Here is an 11,231-nt window from a genome sequence, read left to right as displayed (position 1 = left end):
GTCCGGTGGCACGAATGTGTCACTTTCTCTTTTTCTAACAGAGTCACAAAGTGACACTTCTTTGTAAAGGGCCACTGACATGAGCCTAGCTAAGAGGAGGACAGCCACCCATACGATGAGTTTGGAAAGTGATTGCAATTGGGGCTGATAAATCTGGGCAGTCACATACGAAGGCAGGACTAGGACACTGCAGAGATGCACTGCCCTTGTTTAAAGGCCTTGCTGACCTTGACAGAGCACAGGGATCCTTCCAGAGGCAGAATGCTTATCCCACCTCCCACCTCCAGCCTTCCTAGTGTCCTGAGGGCAATCTGAGCTCAGGGCCAGTCTACACAGTGTGCTCTTGAGTTAAATGGCCTTGTCCTCTTGAACCCTCCTGTCCCCATTCTGTACACCTTTGTTCTTCAGTATCCACCAAGATTGGTTCAAGGACCCTCTAACAGATACCAAAAGCCAAGATACTCAGTCTCATCTGAAACGGTGTGGTGTATGCAGAGAACTAATGTGTGTGCCCCTCTGTGTGTTAATTGTCAGTTATGATACCTGACATGAGAGAGATGCTGTGTAACAAGGCTGCTACCTTGTTACATATATGACAAGAAAGAAAAGCCTGCGCAGTATGAACACTATATATTTTTTAAATATATTCAGTCCACGGTTGGTTGATAGGGAACCTGCAGATGAGGAGATCAGCATACATCCTCTCTCAGTGGCCTTCATCCAACCCTTTCCAGTAGCCCAGGCTGACCTCAAGCTCTCTTTGTATCCAAAGATGGCCCTGAATTTCTGATTCCCTTACTAAAACTTACTGAGTTATGGAATTGATCACACCCGGTTTATTCGGTGCCCAGGATTCAACCCAGTGCGTCCTGAGCACTCTCCCAACTGAGCTACAGCTCCAGAGCCCAGGTGAAGGGTAAACTAGACCTTCCTTGGAGAAAACTGCTAAGGAATAATCACAGCACCTGACTTGCAAGTCCCCTGGGCCATGCTTCTGCAACATGGTCTTGACAGCGCCCTGCCAGTCTTCCGTGCTCCTCAAATGGCAAACTAGCATATCACCTTCTTCTGCCTGGTTACATGGGATCAGGTTTGAAACCAATGTACTTTAAGCTGGACCTGGGTCGACCCAGAAGGCTCTAATCTGAATTTCTCCTAGGAAGAACGGGGTCTTCAGCAATAGGGGACAAGAGGAAGGACAGAGGCCCTGCTGTGGCCAATGCTAAACACAAGACAGACATTAGGATTCTGAAATCCAACCTGCCCCTTTCCCTCCAATCCAATCTCTTCCCCTGGCAGCCTTATTTGAGGACAATCATCTCTAAATGTGCCCTAAAGGCACTCTCCAAAACCGAGAGTCCTAAAGAAACAGGGCCAGACTAAAAAGTAAACAAGCCCACAGGTTTAAAAAAAAAAAAATTCCCCACAGGTCTAATAGACATTCCAGCAATGTTGCCCATCAGGTCTCTGTGCTGAGTTTCTGCATGGTAAGCATGCAAGACTTGCCAGCTATGGCTTGCGTACTTGGTTGTTATTGTTAATCCTGGGTTGTTGTTGTTGTTTTTACCCCTAAAGGGCGTTGAGATTTTTGATAAGTGAATTAGCCAGCTTTCTCATTTGTAAAATGAAGAAAATAACAATCCCACAAAAGATTTTCAGAAAAAGGGTAAATGCAGGTAACAAATCAGTGAAAACCCTCGGCAGATTGCCTAGGGCCCTGCAAACATTCCCTCTTTCCAAAACGGTGAGGCCTTTGGCAGGTTTCAGAGGGCAACCAGGTGCTGGTTTTACTCTGGAAAGTAAAATAATGCTGAATATCTAGCTAAGTCTGAAAAGTCCCCCTCAGTATACATCAGCCCAACGTGAGGTGGAAGAGACTGGCCAGATGTGGGGCCAGGGGTAGGGCCACTTACTCCCATGCCTGACGACCTGAGCCTCAATCTCCTGGGGGAGTGCCCCTACATGATCCTCTGACCTTCACACACACACATCAGGTCTCCAGCACACACACACACACACACACACACAGAGAGAGAGAGAGAGAGAGAGAGAGACAAAGAGATAAATGACATTATTTTGTTTTAAATTGAAAATGAATAAATAAAGCAAAGTAGGATGAGTGTGACAAAGCAAACGCCCTTTAATCCCAGCACTCAGATGGTAGGGGCAGGTGGATCTCTGTGAGTTTGAGGCCAGTGTGGTCTACAAAGTGAGTTCCAAGACAGCCAGGGCTACACAGTGAGACACTATCTCTAAAGTAAAGGGGGAAAGCCATGCAAACTCAAAGAAGTGCTCACTGAAGATGGACTGGTGAGAAGAGGGCCTGCTAGGTGTGGCTGTTCTGGACAGACTTTTTTCTTTCTTCTTCCTGACAATGGCAGCCAAACACTGATTAAGGGGTGAGGTAGGAGATTAAATCAAATCAGAAGCAGAGGAAAGACTGGAGCCCCTGTCTTTCCGTGCAACTCATTTCGATAGGGGACAAGCAAGAGCCACGGGAAGTAGGTAAGGCCACAGAGGAGGGAGTCTGGGGACTGCTGGCTCCATGCTGACAGTGGCCTGCAGAATTCCATGTGTGCATAGGTCTGTGAGGGAGGCAGGCACGGCTCCCAGAGTAAGGCAGCCAGGGATCTGCCTCTCCCATTAGCTCTGTGACCTTGAGCAAGTGACACACTATTTTCAGAGCTACCGTTTTTCACATGAAAAGCAAAGAGAGTCATTTCTTCCCATTGCAGCCTTCTGGAGACACCCAGGGAGAGAGAGGATGGAAGGGCGGTTCAAGAGAGGCTGAGAGAAGCAAGAGGAAAAAATAGTCATTAGCAGTGGGATTACTTTTTCAGCCATAGATGAGAAAGCAAGAAAGCAAAGGAGTATGTGTGCTTCAGAGTGAAGTTTACACAAAGGAGTGGGCAGGTGTGGCCTCCTAGAATTCCCTTTGTAAGTGATCTTTGCTGTGTGTGAGCCCAGGCCAAGGTTAGTTGTGGCTAGAGAGGGACAGTGGCCACAATATAAGTGAATGAAACAGGGCAGTCCTGGGCTGAGGCCAAGCCCAGGGCATAAGCTGCACACATTCCCTCTCTGGGCTGGCTGCCCCTGTCTAAAAAGGAAGACCGGACCCTAACTCTCACTACATCACCAACTGAGCAGATTTTACAAGAGGCAGCAGAAAGCTAGGAGCACTGCTGACGTTTAGTTGGGAAATAAATTCCGGTTCAAACATACTCCCATCCATTCCACCCCCACACCCAGGCCAACAGAATTCCTGAAGCTAGACATCCCCCTCTTCTCCTCCTGGTTGTGTTAGCCTTCCTCCTCTTTTGTCTTCCAGTTCAGACTGGAAACTGGTGGAGACCTTGGCTTAGGTTTTGGCATGCCCCTGGCTTGGCAGGAGACGGGATGCTAGGGAGACGGCACTATAAGCCATCAAAGCTCCTGGGCAGGGCAAAGCCTGTGCACTTTCAGTCTCGGTTTCCCTTTAAGTCCCAACCCCCGCCCCCTTCCCCAGGAAGAACTAAGAATGGGTCAGTGCCTCTGGGGCTCTGGGGACCAAACTGCAGTCCACGGAGCCATCTGGGAATGATTAGCCTAGAGAGTCCAGGTAGCTTCAGACAAGTACACACAAATACATACACACACACATGCACATGTATGCATACACGCAGACACACATGAACATACACAAATACACATACACATACATACATGTACCCGTATACACATACATACACACATATAAACATAAACAAATACATGCAGCCATCTGACACCCCCAATTGGGCAATACCCATAGCCCTGCCTCTCAAAACAAAGAGAAGACAGCAGGAACCACTGTCCTCCAAGGAAGGCTACGGAGTGTCACTGTTCACAGCATCAACAACCCTCCAAGTATCACTCTGTACCATTTCACCTGCCCATTTAGGTCAGTGGGAAACCGTCTGTGCACTGTGCTCAGAAATGTAATCGAGAAAATCAGGAAGGAAAAAAAAATATGTCTGATCATCGTATATTTCAGGAAGCAAGTTCTGGGAGGAGGGTTAGAGGTCCTGACACTTTAATAATGGTCACAATTTATGGTTTGATTGTTTTCTCAAAACCTGTAAATCCAGGCCAGAAATATATAAAGACTGCGCTCTGAAAACTTTATATCCATGACTCCAAACAGCCTACAGAAGAGCATCCGTCAGTACTCCTCACAGGAAAACATAAGGAGACAGGAAATACAGAAGGTTCCAGAACAAGGATAGACCGTATACTGGAGAGCACCCTGAAGCATGCCATTAACTGACCCAAGACACTCACTCTGCACTTGATGCCCCAAATCCTAACATCAGATATTTATTTCTCTGTCTAAATCGTGGCATTTGTTCCCTCGATGAACACTTTTTCAACAGAGTCTGTTTGGACTCGCTAAAAGCATAAGAAAATGTCACGTTGTGTGTTTGTTCCAAGGACAGAGATGGGAGCAAATATCTATGGTTAAGGAGTCCTCAAATCTTCATAAATGAGGTAAGCAGTGCCCGGAGATCACTACCCCATACTAAAATCTGGCTGCTTCTGAAAGTGAGGCCTGATGATCCCTGTTGAAGGCTTCACATACAATTTAATTAAGTCTCACATGCTTCCCAAGACAACAATGGGTGATGGCTCTTTTATCCAGGAGACAGCCTTTTCCATGAGAAAAGGGTTAAGTAAGTAGTAAAAAGAAACCTCCCCACAACAGATGAGGGATAAGTCAACACAATGATGGGGGATTTGCCAGAACCAATAGAGAAGCTCACCTCTGCCTGGGCTCAAGCCTCAGGCAGAAGTGAGATCAAGGGTGCTGAAACCAAGGATGGAAAAGGGTCCAGGAGAATTTGACTTCATCTCTGTCTGATGACATCACGCTGAGCTGGGTGGGCTAAGTGAGGCCATTGAGCTCAGAGAAAAACACCCTGCTCATGTCACTCTGAAGCCCTGGGTTCTAAAACCCAAGCTCCCAAAGGAGAACCTGGATCAAAAGACCCTATCAAACTCTGGGAAAACACAAAGCCATTAGGGACTTTTGCATTTTGGTAGAATATAAAGGAGAAAGGCAATCTAAGCGTCCAGAAACCCCACCTCCCTGGGCCTCTTCCGGAACCACAGCATTCAGCCCACTTGGCCTTGGGCCTGTGCCACCTTCTCCTCCCCCTGGAAGATTGCTTTGATTTTAGAAAAATCATCTGGAAACTGTCATCACCACTGTGCTGGTTGGCACATGTCCCCCAAGGAGAGAGTGGAGAGTATCACATATTGTGAGGCATTTCTTGGCTCAGACTGAGAAGGGGGAGAGAAGGAAAAAAAGGGGGTGGGAGAGAAGATGGTTTAGTCCAGGGGCAAGAGATGATACCATGTTGCTAGGGCTGAGGGTGAGGGTCAAGGAGAAGGAAAGAGGCCACCGCTAGGACAAGAGTTCAGGGAATCAATGCCTCCCACCAGCTTTGCCTGCCCCTCAGCGTGCTGCTAGGACAGCACCAGGACAGCAGGCCTTTCTCCATGGTCATGAGTTTCAGTCCACCACAGAGGGAGGCAGAGTCTCAGAACCCACTGAGGCCAAGAGGAAAACACTAGGCATAGGTGAACAAAGGCTGAATCCTGCCAAAAAGCAGACCCTGGGATGACTTAACAGTTGGGAGCGTGAGGGTGGGGAGGGAGGGGCAGGACAGGACATACAACACAGGACCCCACAAGAGACCAGCTCTTCTGGGTGTTCAGAGCCACAGAAAGCACAGTTGATTGTGCTTGGGAATGAAGAGGGAGTGGTTTGATCCTATGTTCACTGGGAGAAAGACGGGAAGTGAAAGAATGGCAGAGGAAGGGGTACAGGCACAGGACACCTTACCGTATGCTTTCAGCTCTGCCCTCTGGAGACCCAGGTCAAACACTCAAAGTTATTCACCCTACTCTCCCAGTTTCTCCTTAGCCAGGGCTCCATAAATTTGAAGGCACTTCCGGTTAGCTCTTAGTAGCTCAGCATGTATCTATAACTGGTGTCTATCTGGCTCTCCCTCGGGAGCTTCTACAGAGGAGCCCCTGGGGAGAGGGGACACTGGAGGTGTAAGGTAAAAGCCTAGTAGAGTTTTCTTGAGAGAGCCCACCAACCCGCCTTTGTTCCGACCTCAGTCCAGTAGCACTGAGCACCCTGGAAACATCTGAGATTCCAGGAAAGCCAGTCTGCAGGGAGAGATAAAATGCTCGGGTACCCAAGTTCATGATGACTTCACGCAGCTTATCCGCAGTAACTGGCTTTGCCCCTGAACATGAAGGCAAGGTGGGACTCAGAAAGTCCTCTTCTGGGGCTCAGTGAAGTTGACAGCCCTTGGAGCTTAACAAGTACCCAGAGAGAAGCCAGGTCTTCATGACTGTGCCCTCTCAGCGACCCCTCCCCCAACTAAAAGGACAACCTGCCTCTGCCACTGGTTGGAAACGCATTTTGTCCTAAAGAGAGTGAGTGCCAGGACTTCGTCCAGAGTGGCAGTGCAAGCCTGCATGCCTGGGAGTTAGAGGCAAGGGGATTGAAAGGTTGAAGTTGGCCATGTAGTGAGCTCCAGGCCACCTTGGGATACATGAGACCCTGTCTCAACACATAGAGGGGACCACAGGGCAAAGAGAAAGAGACGGAGGAGGAGGAGGGGACGGGGAGGAGAAAGAGGAGGTAAAGGGGATAGAGAAATAGAAGGAAGAGAAAGGATCCCTGTGACATTTCAACAGTGTTTTGTGATGTCAGGGTTCACTAGTGGCCAGTGCCAGCCCAGTTTGGTTAAAATGTCACTCCCACCTGTAGTTCTGACTTCAGATTGACCCACGGCCTTAGCCTCAGCCATAGCGTTAGGATGGAAGGTAGATCCCTGGAGCTCTGGCCAAAGACCTAGGGACTACTCAAGTTTACTTGCTTGGGGTCGCACTCCTGCCACTCTGGACCCAAGGCAGAGCCTAACAGCAGCCGAAAGAGCCCTTTGGCTTGGCCCAGGCTGAGCTTAGGGTAGAAAGAACAGGAAGATCTCTGAGTTGTTCTGAGATGAGAGTCTCTGCAGAGATGAAAGCACACTCTCCTGAACTCTCCACAATCTGCCTTAGGGATTGGAGGTTGGAATTGTATGGCAAAGGTGTGCCCTTCCTTTCCACGGTTTGATAGAGACCTTTATGGATACCTGGAAGATTCACCTTCCTATCGTGGCTAAGAGGGGAAAGCAGGTCAGACTCCCATGGGGTTGAGTGAGGGTGGAGGGGGGACTGTTGTCACGGGGCCCAGGCTTCCCCCAGAAAACCCCCACCTAACCGTCCTGGGCCCCTTTCCTGAGACTAAACCCCTTTGCTCAGAAAGATGACTAGGAGCCAGGAGGGAGGGTGTCCTCCGAAACCTGCCTCTGCCCAAGGAGTCCGGGGGGGGGGGGGGGGGGGCTGAAATGAGCCTGAGGCTCCTACCAGCCGAGCCAGTTTCTCCGGAGGCGCCTCACCTCACACACTAAGTGCTTACTATTTTTATTTTTAAATTAAAATTTAAATTTAAATCAAAGCACCTTTAGCTCAAAGGAGGGACCGGAGGGGCGCGGAGAGGGGGAGGAATCCTCAGGACGAGCGGCTCCCCATACCACCTCTCAGGATAGATATTTTTGGAAAAACCAAGGATGAAGGCTGATCGCCCTCCTCTTAGGAGTGCTGGGCCTCCTGCCCTCATTCCGCCCCTCCTTTTCCACTGCCAGGCTCAGCCGGCCAGGTTTACTGTCTCTGGTCTTCATACTCCCCCGAGGTCGGAGGGCCCTCCCGGTTACAGGCTGGTGGCGGGGAAGGGGGTATCAGAGACAGGAGGTCACTGCGCCTCATCCAACACTCCCCCCCCGGGGGGGGGGGGCTCATCCTTCTCCCTCCTCAAATACAGAGAGGAAAAAAAGTAAAAATGTCCACGGTTGGGGCGCCGGGGTTCACGTCGCTTTGAGTAACACGGGTCTCGTTTGGAAAGAAAAGGACGCACAGACACGTGTGTGTAAAGGCGCCTAAGGAAGGCGCTGCCGTGGGGTGGGGGGGCGTCTGGCCGCTGCGATCACAGGAGCAAACGGTCCAAAGGCCACGGTTCTTCGGATATTTATTGCGCGCCTACAGATCTGCCGCTTTGCCTCTTTCTCCCGCTGTGTTGCCATTGCTACCCAGACCAAGGCCCGTCCCAAGACTCAGGCTCACCTGGCGCTCCCTTCCCGAAGGAAACTGTGGCTGGAAAAGCAAAGAACAAACATTGCATGCCTCAGCGAAAGAAAAAAAAAAAAAAGGAAATCACGGAAGCGCTGTCTGGGAGCCCCATGCGCGGGCAGCCAGAAGCGGAGGTCCTCTGCGAGATGACACAGATTACAACCTCAGGTTGACTCAGTCTGCGAACTGTAAGGCAGAACTGGGTGCCCTCCCATAGAACACTTCGGGGAGGTGAACTTTGCCCCGGAAGGATGCAGTCGTTTGCCGCAAGCTAGGCCGGTATTTCCTAGGGTCTGGGACCCTGGTGGATAGGGCTTCAGACAAGGCCCCTTGCTACGGACTTCGGAATAGGGAGGATTGGGTCCTTAATTCTTCACCTGGGAAGAGTGCACGTGTGTGAGCCTGCACACTCTCCTGCCCGCTAGGAGATGGCAGCACCCCCGAGCCCTTCCGAGAAGCCTCCACCAACTCCTGTCCCCATTTGTGCAAAGACCAACTACTATCAGCCAGGGAAATTGGGCGCTTCAGCGCTGGAAGGAGAAACGGTGCGAGGACCCCAGACTAAGGCTTCCCAGCCACCTCTCTTGGGATCCACTGGCACCTCCGTGTCAGTAGATGGTGAAGCCCCTTTAGTCTTAACGCTTTAATCTTTCCATCCCTCCTACCCAGGAGGCGGCAGAGTCCAGGACATCCGCCTTCGGGCAGGGGGTTCTAGCCAAAACTGGGCAGCGAGGCTCACTTTCCTAAACTGTAATTTAAACATTAGTCGGGACCAGGGTGCTTTCTCCCTCCCCAAGCTCAAGTCCCCGCCGGAGGAATGCAAGCTGCTTGCAGAATCAGGTCAGAAAGGAGAGTCGTGAAAAAAGTCGCGTCACTGTGAACTGAGCCCCTGAATGGCAGGCAGAGAGTGGGCTTTCCAGGTTCTGGAAGAAATTCAGGCCCAGACACTCTTAAACCGATAGGGCCTACCCGACACACTCGGCCTGATCTTGGCACACCAGATAACTCTTGACACGAGGGGAACGGGGGACCTCCCTCACTCTCCAGGTGGTGTGCAAAAGAGAAACACCGGGGGGGGGGGGGGGGATTGGGACCAGAGGCTGCAGCGCCTTCCCTGCCCCCACTCCCTGAACACAAGCACTTCCCAGGTCCCTGCTGACCAGGCCGCGCACAGTCGTGTCCGCACGGGAGAGAGGGGGGAACAGGAATTCCTGTAGAGATAAGTCTCCTCCTGGAAACTGCACGGACCGCGTAGAGCACACCCCCGCCACCTCCCCCACCCGCGCCCCTGCCCCTCCACCACAGCCAAAGTTTTCCAGCAGTTTCTCAGAGTTCCACACAGTTTCTGGGCTTTTGGCGCCCCCTCTGGATGCAGCCGAAAATTGCAGCACAATTTTTAATTGCAACAGTTGAAAAAGTTCCCCCCCCCAAAAAAAAGGCTCAAGAACGTAAAAACGCTCGCGTGGAGGGGTAGACGCATGTTAAGGAGTTTCATGATTTAAAGCCTAGTAGTACATTACATCTCTCCATATGTTGAATTAATGGTATATTTATAAATGTAAGTATTCATGAACAAATGTTTAATGAAATATTTCAAAATGCCTTAAAGCCACAGCCGTTTTCGTTGCCTTTGTGCCAGAAGACGTGGTAATTATAACAAATTACAACTCTCTGGCTTCATACATCTGCCAATGGTCTCTGGTCTCTTCAACGGGTGTCTGAGAATCACACAAGTACCTGCTCCCTAGGACACAAAAATGTGTCCACACCGACAAAACCTGACCCACACTCTGAAAAAAAGAAATCTTTTTTTCTTACACGCGTTGTGTGGAATAAACGGAGCTACCAATGCATGGCTGTTGTCTGCGTGACCTTTAACTCGCAAACAGACTTAAGGTTCTAGAGTCGCGCAAGGCGAGTAAAATTCGTTTGAAAGGAAAACCCGACCGAACCGAGCCGCAGCTTTACAGCCTGGTCACGGGTTCCTTTCCCTGTGTAACAAATGCCCACTTCGGAAGAAAACGGGGGGAAAACGAGCTTTCCAAAAGCATCCCGAGGAAAAGATTCGTTTATATCTAAGCGTCCCCACTTCTCAAATTTGAGGGGATGGGGGAACCTGATTTTTTTTTTCTTTATATGATACAGGCCGATTCACTTTATCAATAATTTAACAAGTTCAAAGCAAAGTTTTGCAAGAACCAGAAGGGGGGGGAGGGTTAAATCGAGTTGTTCTTGTTTTTAACGCCGTGGTGGGTTTGTTTGTGGTCCCGAGGGCACGTCACCCCGGTGGGCAACTAAGATTTTTGTTCCTTCCAGAAAAAGAGAACCCCTCTGGTGCCCAGCCTTGCTCCGAGCTCCGAGCTGTCGGCTCCAAGCACTCTTAAAGAACAACGGACACCTACGTGGCCTCCCCCAGAACGCCCACCTGTGCGCAGGTCTGGAAGGATAGGACTAAAGTCCAGACGCCCAGCGCTCGCCCTCCGGGCCGTCTGGGGAAGAAGGGCCCCAGCGAGGGAGCCGCAGGGCGCCGCCGGAGTGGCCCGCTTGGCCTGGAGCCTCCAGCGTGCGCGCCGGGCCTCTCCGGCCTCGCCCGCCCCGCGCCGCCACCTTTGCAAACTCCACCGTCCACCCCGGAGCGATTTTTTGTTTTTTGTTTTTTCAAAGTCCGGTGGCGACCGGGCTGACGTTCGGGACTCCGCCAGCAGGCGAGGAGCAGCCCTCCAGAGTACCAACCCCGACGCCGAGGGGCGGCAGAGCGCCGAAGGGGCCCGGGAGGGACTTGTCAGTTCAAGGTCGGCGTGGCGCACGGGAGCCGGGGACTGCGCGCTCGCCGCCGCCCGCCCTCGCCGGCCGGCGCCCAGCTTCGCCCTGCTTCGCCCAGCTTTGCCCAGCCTTGGGGTTTCATTGATTCCCGCTGCAGGAGCGCGGCAGAGGCTCCGGCCGCCGCGCCAGCCTCGGAGGAGCAGGGCGCGTTAATCTATTTATATGGATTATTACGGAGGAACAGCGGGCGTTGAGTCACCCAA

This window comes from Meriones unguiculatus, chromosome 7 (genome assembly GCF_030254825.1).
Source record: "Meriones unguiculatus strain TT.TT164.6M chromosome 7, Bangor_MerUng_6.1, whole genome shotgun sequence".
Lineage (NCBI taxonomy): Eukaryota > Metazoa > Chordata > Mammalia > Rodentia > Muridae > Meriones > Meriones unguiculatus.
This window is presented reverse-complemented; position numbering follows the sequence as displayed.